Source organism: Macaca fascicularis, chromosome 9 (assembly GCF_037993035.2).
Source record: "Macaca fascicularis isolate 582-1 chromosome 9, T2T-MFA8v1.1".
In the NCBI taxonomy this organism is placed as follows: domain Eukaryota; kingdom Metazoa; phylum Chordata; class Mammalia; order Primates; family Cercopithecidae; genus Macaca; species Macaca fascicularis.
In genome coordinates, this window is record NC_088383.1 from 31,917,866 (window position 1) to 31,933,213 (window position 15,348).

Here is a 15,348-nt window from a genome sequence, read left to right on the forward strand (position 1 = left end):
TTGTAATCTCAGCACTTTGGGAGGCCAAGACAGATGGATTTCTTGAGGCCAGGAGTTCAAGACCAGCCTGACCAACATGGTGAAACCCCATCTCTACTAAAAATACAAAAAATTAGCCAGGCATGGTGGCGGGCACCTGTAATCACAACTACTAGGGAGGCTGAGGCAGGAGAATCGCTTGAACCCAGGAGGCGAGGGTTGCAGTGAGCAGGGATCACACCACTGCACTCCAGCCTGGGCAACAAGAAACTCTTGTCTCAAAAAAAAATGGTATTATAATTTTATGGGATCAATGTCCTTCATGTGTCTGTCATTAACTAGAATGTTGTTATGCAGTGCATGACTCTTCTTGGTCTCGACCACCTGGGACCTGGTTGAAGAGACTGGATACCAGCTAGTTCAGCCTTTAACTTGACAAAATCAGAAGAGTTGCCAGAAAGTCTAGAATCACCAATTGTATTTTAAATATTGTGCGTATAAATATAGTAAGCAGTATTTGGTTTTACTACCAGCATTTATTTCAGCATAATAAAAGTCATTTCTTCTTAAAAATAGACTGTCATATTTATATTTATAATCTGAGTTCAAGATTCTAAATTTTACTAATTCTTTTACTATTTCGTCTTTTAAAAAAATCATCTAACATATGAAAAGAAAATGGAAAGAGTACTCACTTAACTGGAATCATGTTTGAAACAACTCTGAATATGTTTCCTAACATTTCCTGACTGATTGCCTGGGAAATAAATATACCCAAATGGTAGCATTATATTTATAATTCAAAGTCAGGAATATTACCCTTATTGTTCTGCCTCTGAAATGGAGTCCCAAGAAAGTGCATAAAATATCAAAATAGTATTTTCAATATCTGCCAAACCTGAACATTTGCATCTCAGCAAGCAAATGTGCAACTAGTGAGTAAACTGCCTCTTTGTCAAACATAAATGTGGCAAATTCTAAGGCAACTCCTTTTCGACTAAATTGTCTCAGCATGAGAGCAGCGGGGAGAATGTTTGCTATAGGACACCGGCAAAAAAACAATCTTTATATTATTTTTTCCAGGAGGGTATTACATTACGTTTCAGAGAGAAATGATGAGCTATTCATGATGAAATGGCACATTTTCTTGCAGAATCACCTACTCCATTTAAATGTGTTTGATTCTTTAGAAGGTGTCCCTAATGTCCCACTGAGTCACAGTCTCCTCCCTGCCTCCTCTCCAAGTTCTTCCTCTCCAGCAGAGGAGATGTTAATGAATTCTGAAACATGACTCCTTGCTCTGGATGTCCACGTAGCCTGACCTCTCTAGACTGACTCTGACAGCACATACATGCTTTTCAAGAGACACAATTTTGTCTTGTCTGGAGAGCAATGTAATTAGAAAGCAATTTGGCCCACACACGCAGCTTCCATGGTCACTTGGCACAGCCTCAGCCTCCTTCTGGCGGGGCTGGTTTTGTTCTGCTTTGGCTGGCCTCCTAGATGTCTAGCGGCTCAGTGATCCTCGTCCTCGCTTGCTCGGAGCCCAGGCTTGGCCAGACTTAGAGAGTGTCAGGTGCTGTCTGCTGGGAAGCCGTGGGGGCTACACTGGAGCCCGGCGTCGGCCCCGTGTCCCACATGGCCTCCGGACATGTGCGGTGACGCCTTTGCACAAAAGAGACTCAGAGACCTGACATGAGCTGCCCAACCACTCTGTCTGACTGACTTCCTTGACTTTATTTGCTGAGCATCCAGAGTACAAAGAGAATCCGGTGGCACATCCAGCCCCCCAGATCTCCCTTACTACATTGCTCACAAATTTTTCCTCATCTCCCAGGCTCCAAATTGGCAGTGATCTTTAATTCGGCTCCCTCCATTTCTCTCTGCGTCCAACAAGTTGCCATATCCTACACATTTGGCCTTCTCATTTCTGCCCTCAATACTGTAATTCAGGCCTCTTATCCAACCATTGTAACAGCTTCCCAGCTGTTATTTCTACACGGAACTCCACTTCCTCCAATTTTATTATAGCATTTCCCGGTGGTCAGATTAGTTTTCCAAATATATAGCATTGGCAATGTTATAATATCATCCTCCTGCTCACAAATCTTCAGTGGTTTCTCATGGTCTATAGTTTATTTGTGCATTCTGGCCCACTGCCTGTTTTTATAAATAAAGTTTTATTGGAACATAGCCACATCCATTTGTTTATGTATTGCTTATGGCTGCATTTGTGCTATGATAGCTGAGTTGAGTCATTGTGACAGAGACTACATGGCTTTCAAAGCCTAAAATACTATTTGGCCTTTTACAGAAAACATTTGCTGGCCTCTGCTCTAAACTATGGTTCTGATTTTCCTTTCTGGTTTTATTTCTTTTTTTCTTCCCCCTTTTTTATTTGAGACAGAGTCTCGCTCTGTCACCAGGCTGGGGTGCAGTGGCGCGATCTCAGCTCACTGCAACCTCCACCTCCCGGATTCAAGCGATTCTCCTGCCTCAGCCTCCCGAGTAGCTGGGACTACAGGCACGTGCCACCATGCCCGGCTAATTTTTTGTATTTTTAGTAGAGATGGGGTTTCACCATGTTAGCCAGGATGGTCTCGATCTCCTGACCTCATGATCCACCCGCCTCGGCCTCCCAAAGTGTTTTTATTTCTTTATAGCCTGGGCTTTCATGCTGTCTTGCCTTGGCTTTCATTAATGCACTCTCTGCTTAGGGAAATACACCCCTCCAGGCCCATTTCAGGGGCACCCTCTGCATGGACGCTTTCCTAATTCCTGTTTCAATGTGACCTCCCCTCACTTTTTACTTTGCTACAGCATTCTGAGTGTTCTGGCTTTTACTACAAATATTAATCAGTATCCTATTGCTTCTCCTCTCACCCCAGTCTCTAAGCTCCCTACGGGCAGAAGTTATGTCTTATCCATCTTTAAATCTCCCCAGGGTTACCTGAGTATAGTTACTCAGTAGATATTTGGAGATTTTCTTGACTCGGAAACTAGGAGTCTTTTCTTCCAGTGGCTTCCAGAATAGATAATCAACATTCCCCTACTGGGGAGAAACAAGGTGGGAGAATGAATACAACCTCTGCCTCCCTAGGAAGGTTTTAAGAGTTTTATTTTGTGTTTCCTGTTTTGTTTTGTTCTTTTGCATAAGAGATTGAGGAAATACACAGCTAAGAGACTCCTTAAGAAACGGATGGAGTCAGGACCAAGGAATGCACAAAGGATGGAGTATTTTGCCATAAAAAGTAACTGCAATACACTGAATGTTTGTGTCCTCCCAAAGTTCATATTTTTAAAAAATTAAATAACTGCTTTTATTGCAATATAATTCGATATTTTGATATGCATATATATTGGGAAATGATTACTATAGTCAAGTTAATTAACATATCCATTACCTCACATAATTAACCTTATTTTTGTAATGAGAACACTTAAGATTCACTGTCTTAGCAAATTTCAAGTATACAATGCAGCATTATTAGCTATAGTCACCATGACGTACATTAGATTTCTAGAAGCTAATTCATCCCAAATAACTGAAAGTTTATACCTTTTGACTGATGTCTCCATTTCTCCCAGCTCTCAGCCCCTAGAAACTATAGAGATCCATGTTTTTGCAAATGGCAGGATTTAGTTTCCTTCTTTCCTAAAGCTGAATAATATTCCTCTGTGTGTGTGTATCACACACACATGCATCTATCTACGTATTACCTATCTATCTATCTATCAATTTCTTTATCCATTCACCTGTTGACAGACACAGATTGTTTCCATATCTTGGTTAGTGTGAATAATGCTGCAATGAACATGGGAGTGTAGCTACTCTTCAATATACTGATTTTATTTTCTATAACTTTGTAATATACTTTGGAATAGAGAAGTGTGATGCCTCCAACTTCGTTCTTTTTTCTCAAGACTGCTTTGGCTATTCAGGATCTCTTATTGTTCCATACAAATTTTATGATTATATTTTCCATTTCTGTGAAAATTGCCGCCAGAATTTTGATAGGGATTGTGTTGAATCTCTGGATAACTTTGGGTTGTATGGACATTTTAACAATATTAATTCTTCCAGTCCACAAACACAGGATATCTTTCCATTTGTGTCTTCTTCAGTTCCTTTCATCAATATCTTATAGTTTTCTGTGTAATAGATCTTTCACCTCCTTGTTTAAATATATTTCTAAATACTTTATTACTTTTTATGCTACTATAAATGAGATTTTTATTGATTTCCTTTTCAGATAATTTGTTGCTGGTGTAAAGAAACACTACTGATTTCTGCATGTTGATTTTGTATCCTGCAACTTTACTGAATTCATTAGTTCTAACAGTTTTCTATAGAGTCTTTAGGGTTCTCTACATATATAATCATATCGTTTGCAAACAGAGATAACTTTACTTCTTTCTTTTTGATTTGGATGCCTTTTATTTCTTTTTCTTGTCTAATCACTCTGGTGAGAACTTTTAGTACTATGTTGAATAGAAGTCACAGGGTGGACATTCGTGTACAAGACCTTATGGGAAATGCTTTCAGATTTTCTTCAATGATTATGACATTTGCTGTGGGTTTTTCATAAATGACTTTTAATGTGTTGAGGTAAGTTCATTTTATACCTATTTTGTTGAGAGTTTTTAGCGTGAATGGATATTGAACTTTGTTAAGTGATTTGTGTGCATCTATTAGGATGATCATGTGATTTTATCTTTCATTCTGTTAATATAGTGTATCATGTTGATTGATTTGTATGTGTTGAACCAACCTTGTATCCCAGGGATAAATCCCACTTAGTCATGGTGTGTAATATTTTTTATGTGCTGCTGGACTTGTTTGCTAGTAATCTGGTTTGCTGGTATTGAGTGTTCTTGCTTTTTTATTTATATATCTAAAGATTTTATACTTTTTATATATCTAAAGAGGTATTTGTCTTTAGTTTTTATTTTTCTTCCTTGAGGTGTCTTTGTAGGACTTTGGTGTCAGGGTAATGCTGGATTCACAAAATGAATTTGAAAGTATTTTCTCTTCTATTTTTTGGAAGCGTTTAAGAAGGATTGATATTAATTATTATTTGAATGTTTGATAGAATTAATCAGTAAAGCCATCATGTCCTGAGCTTTTCTTTGTTAGAAGGTTTTTGATTACTGATTTAATTTTCTTATCTCTTATTGGTCTCTTCAGGCTTTCTATTTCTTCTTAAGTCTTAATAGGTTATATATGTCTTGCAGTGCATCCATTTCTACTAGCCTATCCAATTGGTTGGTGTGCAATTGCTCATAAAAGTCCCTTATGATCCTTTTTATTTCTCAGGCATCCATTGTAATATTTTCTCTTTCACTTCTGATTTTGTCTAGCTAAGGGTTTGCTAATTTTGTTTCTTTTTTTCAAAAAATCAATTCATCTTTGATGATTTTTCTGTTCTTTCTTTTAATTCTCTATTTGATTTATTCCCACTCTAATCTTTATTATTTCTAGCTAACTTTGGGCAAAGTTTGTTCTTCCTTTTCTAATTACTTGAGCTATAAAATTTGGTTATTTGAGGTGTTCTTTTTGTAATGGAAACAAGCATTTATTGCTATAAACTTCCCTCTTAGTAGTCTTATTGCTGCATCTCATAAGTTTTGATGTGTTGCATTTGCATTTCTGTTTGTTTTGAGGTATTTAAAAAATTCTTGTTTGATTTCTTGACTCAATGATTATCAAGGAAATGCCATTTGGCTTCCATATATTTGTGAGTTTTCCTGCTTTCTCGCTGTTATTGATTTCTATTTCATTCCCTTGTGGTCTTAAAGATACTTGGAATGATTTCAGTCTTAAATGTGTTAAGACTTGTTTTGGGACCTACTTGTGATCCATCCTGGAAAATGTTCCATATATGTTTGAGGAGAATGTGTATTCTTCTGCTGTTGGGTAGAAAGTTCTAAATATGTCTGTTAGGTCCATTTAGTCTAGAGTGTTATTCAGTCAGCTATTTCTTTATTGATTTTCTGTCTGGATGTTCTGTCCGTTATTGAAAATGAGGCAGTGAATTCTCCTACCGCTATTTTACTGCTGTCAATTTCTTCCTTCAGATCCATCAATATTTGCTTTATATATTTAGGTGCTCTGGTGTTGGGTGTATATATTTTCATAATTGTTAGATCACTTGACCGTTTTATCATTTTGCAATGACATTTTTTTGTCTTTGGAGAGTTTTTAACTCAAAGTCTATTTTGTCTGATGCGAGCATAGCTAGCCCTGTTTTCTTTTGGTTATTATTTGCATAGAATAATTTTTCCTTCCCTTCACTTTCAACCTATGTGTGTTTTTGAATCTAAAGTGAGTCTTCTATGGAAGAAAATTGATGGATCTTCTTTTTTAAATGCATTCGGCCACTCTAAGCCTTTTGATTAGGGAGGTTAATCCATTTATATTTAAAGTAATTATTAATAGGTAGGACTTACTCACTGCCATTTTGTTAATAGTTTTCATCTATTTTGTTATTGTTTTGTTTCTCTCTTTCTTGCTGTCTTTCTTTGGTATTTGATAGTTTTTGGTAATGATTTGTTTTGATTCCTTTCTTTTTATCTTTTGAGTATCTATTATGGACTTTTTCCTTGTGGTTACCATAGGGTTTGCATAAAATATCTTATGGTTATAATAATCGTATTTTAAGTTGATAGCTTGACTTCAATTGCATTAAAAACTACACTTTTACTCCCCTCCTCTCACACTTTGTTTTCTTGTAGTCAGAGTTTACTTCTTTTTATATTGGGTAGCCATTGACAAACTTTTGTGATTCTGGTTATTCTTTTTTTTTTTTTTTTTTTTAAGACAGCGTCTCGCTCTGTTACCAGGCTGGAGTGCAGTGGCATGATTTCGGCTCACTGCAACCTCCGACTCCCTGGTTCAAGTGATTCTCCTGCCTCAGCCTCTCAAGTAACTGGGATTACAGGCACGTGCCACCACGACCAGCTAATTTGTGTGTGTGTGTGTGTGTGTGTGTTTTAAGTAGAGATGGGTTTCAGCATGTTAGCTAGGATGATCTTGATCTCCTGACCTCACGATCCACCCACCTCAGCCTCCCAAAGTGCTGGGATTACAGGCGTGAGCCACCACTCCCAGTTGATTCTAGTTATTCTTAAAATATTTTTTAACTTTTATATTAGGGTTAAAATAAATTTATGCACTGCTATTACAGTATTACGTTATTCTATATTTGACTCTATATTTATCTTCATTTATAAGATTTATGTTTTCATATGCTTTTACACTGCTATTTAGCATAATTTCATTTCAACAAAGAACTCCCTTAAGTATTTCTTGTAAGGCAGGTCCAGTGATAATGAACTTCCTCAGTTTTTGTTAGTCTGGGGAAGTGTATTAGTCAGGGTTCTCTTAGAGGGACAGAACTAATAAGATATATATATAAAATATATAATGTATTTATAATATGATATATTATATATTATAAATATATAATATAAAAATATATTTATATTTTGAGTGGCAGCTCAAATGAGTGGCAGCTCTGACTCTGTCAAGGGAGGGTCAGCACACGGTGGCTCCAGCTCCAAGAGATACAGTGGCTCTGGCTCCAGGCAGTGCTGGCAGCTAGAATCTGCATCAAAATATAAATATATAATAAACATAAATATATAATATATAAATATATTTATAATAGGATATATATACACACATATATATACAAAGGGGAGTTTATTAAGTATTAAGTTACACAATCACAAGGTCCCACAATAGGCTGTCTACAAGCTGATGAGCAAAGAGAGCCAGATCAAGTCCCAAAACTGAAGAACTTGGAGTCTAATGTTCGAGGGCAGATAGCATCCAGCATGGGAGAAAGATGTAAGCTGAGAGTCTGGGCCCATCTCACCTCTTCACGTTTTTCTGCCTGCTTTATATTCACTGGAAGCTGATTAGATTGTGCCTACCAGATTAAGGGTGGATCTGTCTTCCCAAGCCCACTGACTCAAATGTTCATCTCTTTTGGCAACATCCACACAGACACACCCAGTATCAATACTTTGTATTCTTCAGTCCAATTAAGTTGACACTCAGTATTAACCATCACAGGAATAATTTATCTTTCCTTCATTCACAGAAGATAATTTTGCCAGGTGTAGAATTCTTGGCTGACAGTTTTTTTTTTTTTTTTTTTTTTCTTTCAGAACTTTAACTTTATATCATCCCACTCTCTCCTGGCTTGAAAAGTTTCTGATTAGGAATCTACTGGTAGCCTTATCGAGGTTCTCTTACATGTGATAAGCCACTTTTCTGTTGCTGCTTGCAAAATTCTCTCCTTGTCTTTGACTTTGATAATTTGATTATAATGTGCTTTATTATATGATGCACTTATAGTTGTATATCTTAAAATGAGGTCCTCTTTTGGTTTATCCTATTTGGGAACTTTTGAGTTTTATGAATCTGGATGTTGATTTCCCTCTCAAGATTTTGGAAGTTTTCAGCCATTATTTCTTTATGTAAGTTTTGTGCCTCTTGTTTTCTCTCTCCTCTTCTGAAAATTGAGTGACTATATTGGTTCTCTTGGTGGTGTGCCTTAAATTCCATAAGATTTGTTCATTCTTGTTCATTCTTTTCTCCCTTGTCTGTACAATCTCAAATGATCTGTACTCAAGTCCACTTATTCTTTCTTTTCCTTGACTGAGTCTACTGGTGAACCTCTCCATTTTACATTTCATTGTATTTTTTAGCATCAGAATTTCTGGCTCTTTTTTTATTTCTATCTTTTTGTTGAAATTTTCACTTTATTGATGCATTCTTTTCTGATTTAGTTGAGTTCTGATTTAGAGATCTGTGTTTAGAGATCTGAGCTTCTTTAAACCAATTATTTTGAATTCTTTGTCTGGCGATACATAGATCTCTCTTTCTTTGGGATTGGTTACTGGAAAGTTATTGTATTATTTTGGTGGTGTCATGTTTCCCTGTTTGTGTGTGTGTGTGTGTGTGTTTCTTATAGCTTTTATGTTGTTGTCTTTGCATTTAAAGAGGCAGTCACCCATTCCAAACTTGAGGGACTGGCCTAGGTAAAGAAAGAGCTCCTTCTATGGGAAGGCACAGGGGCACCAACTGGGTAAGATGTGCAGTGGTGGCCAGGCACGGTGGCTCACGCCTGTAATCCCAGCACTTTGGGAGGCTGAGACGGGCGGATCACAAGGTCAGGAGATCAAGACCATCCTGGCTAACATGGTGAAACTCCGTCTCTACTAAAAATACAAAAAATAGCTGGGCGTGGTAGCGGGTGCCTGTAGTCCCAACTACTCAGGAGGCTGAGGCAGGAGAACAGTGTGAACCCAGGAGGCAGAGCTTGCAGTGAGCAGAGATCATGCCACTGAACTCCAGCCTGGGCAACAGAGCGAGACTCTGTCTCAAAAAAAAAAAAAGATGTGCAGTGGCTTCTGATCTGGGTCTGCTGGTTCCAGGAGTGCAGCCAGGGCTTGAGTCTGTTGGACATATGGGCATACACTCAGATACCTGGTCCATTAGATGTGGTGTGCATGCACTGTGGCAACAGTGAGCATGCAGGAGCCCAGGCTAATGGGCAGTGGGTACAGTTTCAGGGGCACCTGGTCCCATGGCTGTGAGTGTGCAGCTGAAGTAGTTACCTGTTCCCATGTACACATGGATGCATATTCAGTGGCACCAGCAGGCACTGGGATTGCTGTGCAGGCCTGTGCTATGCAGCTGCTGCCTGGTTCCCAGGTCTAGGCACACATGGACTTACCAGGGTTAGGGTTGGGGATGAGTGGCAGCTCTCCCTCTGTCAAGGGAGGGTCAGCACATGGTGGCTTCAGCTCTAGGAGATACAGTGGCTCTGGCTCCAGGCAGTGCCAGCAGCTGGAATCTGCATCAAAAACGATCACTGGAGTCATTTGTAGCTAGGGCTGTTGGGATCCTCAGTGGCAAAATTGTTGAGGTTCCCTACTCTCACTCTCTTCCCATAAGGGGAGTTCATGGACAAAAGGATTCTTTCTGGCCCTGTGCCAGCCTGGAGGATGGAGCGATGCGGGCAGAATATTTTCTACCCCTTTCAATGCATCCTTCCATGGTCTCTGAACTCCTCTGCGTCACTTTAGGATTCTAGGATTCATACCCTAAATATACTGTGGGATTCTCCCCAAGCTATCCTCATCCATGCAAAGTTGACTTTATTCTTGTTTTTGTGTGCAGGTGAGGTCTGGGATCTTCTATTCTGCCATCTTACAGACATTACTCCCCAAATTTATATGTTGAGTCCCTAGTGTCCAGTGTGATGGTATTAGAAAGTGGGGCCATTGGGAGGTAATTAGGTCATGAGGGTGGTGCCCTTAGGAGTGGGATTTGTGCCCTTTTAAGATGGCCCCTGAAAAAGCATTCTGACTCTCTATCATGTGAAGATAAAATGAGATGTCAGCAGTTTGCAACCTGGAAGAGGACCTTCACTAGAACCTGGCCATGCTAGCACCCTGATGTCAGACTTCCAGCCTCTATAAATTTCTCTTGTTTAAAAGCCCCCGCTCCCCAGCTCCCTGCAGTATGTGATACTTTGTTATAGCAACCTGAACTGACTAAGACAGTAGTATTCACTAGTTCCAGGGATTGGGACCTAGATATCTTTGGGGGCCATTTAGCCTCCCGCAGGAGCTATACAAGAAAAACAAGCAGCAGTAACTCACATGGGAATGGAATGCTGCTGTGAGGGGAAGAGGCTATGGAAGCAGGAGACACTGTGGCTGGTTAAATGTGGAGCGAAGGGATGAGGGAGGAAGAAAATTATTGAAAGGTTCCATGGTACAGGGCAATGTTCTTAGAATAAGGACTCTGAATGCCAGAGAAGCACAGAAAAAAAATGTGGGTTTGCATGAATGTGACTCATTGGTGACAAAACATGATGTAGGCAGGCAGATCCAGACTTTGTAAGGACTGTAGCTTAGATTACCTTGAGAACGTCGTTAAGAACAATAGTCCAAAGTTAATATACAAAATTGAGTAGGAATGTGAATTTTTTAAAGAATGCGAACAGAAAAATCACAATAAATCAAAAATTGTGCAGCCTGGGCAACATGGGGAAATGTTGTCTCTACAAAAACACATATAAATACAAAAAAAATTGACTGGGCATGGTGGCACAGCCTGTAGTTGCAGCTACTCAGGAGGCTGAGGTAGGAGGATTGCTTGATCCAGGAAGGCAGAGGTTGCAGTGAGCCAATATTGTACCACTGCACTCCAGCCTGGGCGACAGAGTGAGATCCCATCTCAGAAAAAAAAAAAAAAAAAAAGAAATCATAAATTGTGTAAAGCTGACAAATACCACAAACATATATGCTCTAAAAAATGACATTCTTTTATTAACTGATGCCACTTTATGATGCTGTCATTCTAATTTCATGTCTGTATACTTTTTGAACACCGTTTTGTAAAACAATTTTATAGTATTTTCTACAGCAGGAAGAGATGGCTAATTCAGTCATGTCCTCTAGCATGATGGATCAAAATGTGGTTTCGTAATTGATAGTTTAGAGAGGTTTCTTTCATCTGTGCAACTACTATTGGCAATACCATAATACCACATACATTTTTAGGATAGTTGTCAAATTTGAAAAAAATCCTCTTTCAAGTCTCTTTCATATATGGACTATTAAAACTGTATTTTCTCCCTACTTACAGCACCATGATACTAAAACTAAAACTAGCCCTGAAACTACAGGAATTTTGGTCATTTCATTTTGTGCAATTCTCATTAAAAAAGAACAAAATGCATAATGCACTTATCACTGTATATGCTTCATTATCAAGTATAAATCCTGACAGGAGAGACTTTCCGTTTGGGTTCAGCAATTAGGAAAAGAAAATTTTTTGCTGACAGTTTTATATATCTGATGTTTGAAATAATTTACCTGTCTATGGCTCTGTACATTTCAAACCTTGTTTATCCTGCTAGATAGTGTAGGACTCATTTATATCTCCTTCATGTCATGATGCTGGTGATGGTAGGAGTATTCCCTGCAGTATTCTCATACTGGGATGACTAGTAGTAACTTAGCTGTACTCAGAAGAAACCACCATCTACATATATAAGCCCCTAAACCAAAATGAAATATATCCCCAGTTGAACTTCCCCTTAACCAGATGCCCAAAATGTCCATGAGCTCTTTAAAGCCATCCAAAACAAGGGGAACTGTGATAGTAGAAAGAGGCAGTTGCCTTGACAGACTTTAGTTAAAATATCTTACTTTTGAAGAAAAAAAAAAAATGACCACATTGTGCGGGTCCTTCTCAGGGCCTTGGAAGGAGCCAGGGTAAGTGAGGAGGAGCCAGGGTAAATGAAGAGGAGCCAGGGTAAGCTCAAGGTTCATTAGCTTCTTGGTCAATTGACCCCTGTATCTAGGAGTCACTCAGATGTGAACCCTTTAATGAGACTGCTCAGGAGAGACAGCTGAGGGAATAGAGAGACATGCTCTGGGCTAATGAGGTTTCCAGATCCAGAGGGTACTCTTATCACTCAGTCTTTGCTATTGCATAGCAAATGCCGTCTTCTACATTTTTAATTTCACCTGTTTTTTTAAAAAAATCTTGCAGGTTTGGCCAGGTGCCGTGGCTCACACCTGTAATCCCAGCACTTTGGGAGGCCAAGGTGGGCGGATCACCTGAGGTCGGGAGTTCGAGACCAGCCTGGCCAACATGGTGAAACCCCGTCTCTACTAAAAAAATACAAAAAATTAGCCAGGCATGGTGGCGGATGCCTCTAGTCCCAGCTACTAGGGAGGCTGAGGCAGGAGAATCGCTTGAACTCGGGAGGTGGAGGTTGAAGTGAGCCAAGATCATGCCACTGCACTCCAGCCTGGGCAACAAGAGCAAAACTCTGTCTCAAAAATAAATAAATAAAAATAAAAAAAATAAAGGAAGAAACAAAGAAAAAAAAATCCTGCAGGTTTGCAATCAGAAACAGTTTGGTAGTTTCTCGAAAAGCTAAACAGAGAATTACTGTATGGTCTGGCAATTTCACTCTTACGTATGTATACCCAAAGGAATTCAGAGCAGAGACTCAAACAGATACTTGTAAGTCAATATTCATAGCTGTGTTATTCAGCATAGCCATGTGTCCATCAACAGATGAGCAGATGAATAAACTCTGGTATATGCATGCCAAGGAATATTATTCAGTCATAAACAGAAAAGAGTTCTAAAACATGATACAATATGGGTGAACATTAAAAATATTACACTAAGTAAAATAAGCCACATAGAAGAGGACAAATAGTTTATTATTCTACTCACATGAAATATCCAGAATATGCAAATTTATAGAGATAAAAGGTAGATTAGAGGTTACCAGGAGCTAGGGAAAGGGAGGGGGGGTGAGGAACTATTATATCCAAGTTTCTATCTGAGATGATGAAAGAGCTTTGGACATAAATACTGGCAATGGTTGTAGAGCATTGTGAATATAATTCATGCCACTGAATTGTACACTTAAAAATTATTAAAATGGTAAGTTCATATTCTGTATATTTTACCACACTCAAATAAAAGAAAAAAAGAGCAAGGTAAGATTTGAGAATCAGAAATGAATTTGTCCAGATCAGGTTATTCATGCATAAAAAATATTTACCTAAAATGATCATAACAGCTGAGGGGTAGTTGCACGTGCCTGCAATCTCAGCTACTCAGGAGACTGAGATGGGAGGATTGCCTGAGTCCAGGATTTCAAGATCAGCCTGGGTAACACAGTGAGAACCCATCTGTAAATTTAAAAACAGATATAAAGTGATCACAATCTCTTGAATAAGAATTCTATAGATCTTACTTCACACCAACCACATGTATATCCAAAAAAATCTCGCAGATTACTGAGCCAATGAAAATGAGTATTAGGCCGGGCACAGTGGCTCATGCCTGTAATTCCAGCACTTTGGGAGGCCAAGGCGGGCTAATCACCTGAGGTCAGGAGTTCGAGACCAGTCTGATCAACATGGAGAAACCCCATCTCTACTTAAAAAAAATATAAAATTAGCTGGGCTTGGTGGTGCATGCCCTTCGGAGACTTGAACCTGGGAGGCAGAGGTTGCGGTGAGCCAAGATCGTGCCTTTGTACTCCAGCCTGGGCAACAAGAGCGAAAACACTGTCTCAAAAAAAAAAAAAAAAAGAAAGAAAGAAAGAAAGAAAATGAGTATTCATCTGGCATACATTCGCCAAACCTCCCTACACTTGTCAGCAATCTATTATGGGTGGATTACACGGCAGTGAACATGTAGTTTGGAGAGATGGTGTGGGTTGTATTTACCACTGTTTGCCTTCTAAAAAAGAACAAACTTACTTGATAGTGATTCAGCTGGCCTAATTTCCTTCAGACCCTGAAGTGCCTAAGGTCTGCTTAATGTGCCTCAATGTCTATCTGTTCAGACACCGACAACCAGCTGGAAAAGCAGGGAGGCTCCCTCATACCGAGGCCCAGGCAAGCTTGCAGTTTCACCCTGAGCACGAAAGCGTTGATAAGGAGAATCCTTAAGTGGATGGAAGATACGTGTGCTACCAGGACATTTTGAGTCATCTCTCTAAATGTATAATCATTTGTAATTCCTGCCTCCCATTCCTCCTTTCCCCCAGATTCTCCTTTCTCCCAGTTACCTCTCAGTTCCTTTATCTAAGACTCAGCAGTGTCCAAGGGGGAGAATAGAGTCATGGGTTCTGTATTAGTCTATTTTCACACTGCTATAAAGACATACCCAAGAGTGGGTAATTTATAAAGAAAAGAGGTTTAATTGACTCACAGTTCCACATGGCTCGGGGTGGGGGGCCTCAGGAAACTTACAGTCATGGCAGAAGGGGGAACAAAGACCTTCTTCACATGGTGGCAGGAAAGAGAGAGCTAGCAGGAGCAGAGAAAATTGCCTTATAACACCAGCAGATCTCGTGAGAATGCACTCACTGTCACAAGAACAGCATGGGGGAAACCATCCCCTTACTCCAATGCTTCCCACCAGGTCACTCCCTAAACACCTGCAGATTACAATTCAAGATGAGATTTGGGTGGGGACACAAAGCCTAACCATATCAGGTTCTTAATTTCTGTTTCTGGTTGGGTCAGTAAAGCCCCTTCCTCATCCCTCTTTTCCACTCATCACTAGAGACAGAAACAAAACCGTGGATTCAGGCTGCTAAAAGCCTAAAACAAAACAGAACAGAACAATAACAACAAAATAAGGTGAGTTGGACAAGCTTGGTAGAGACTATATTGGGTAAGGTGAATTAAATACTGTTTGATTCTGAAACAAATTCCAGAATGGCTTAGCACAATAAAAGTCTTATTTTCATTCAAGCAAAATCTGATATGCTTGTTCCTATTGGGCAGCTGGCTTTCCAT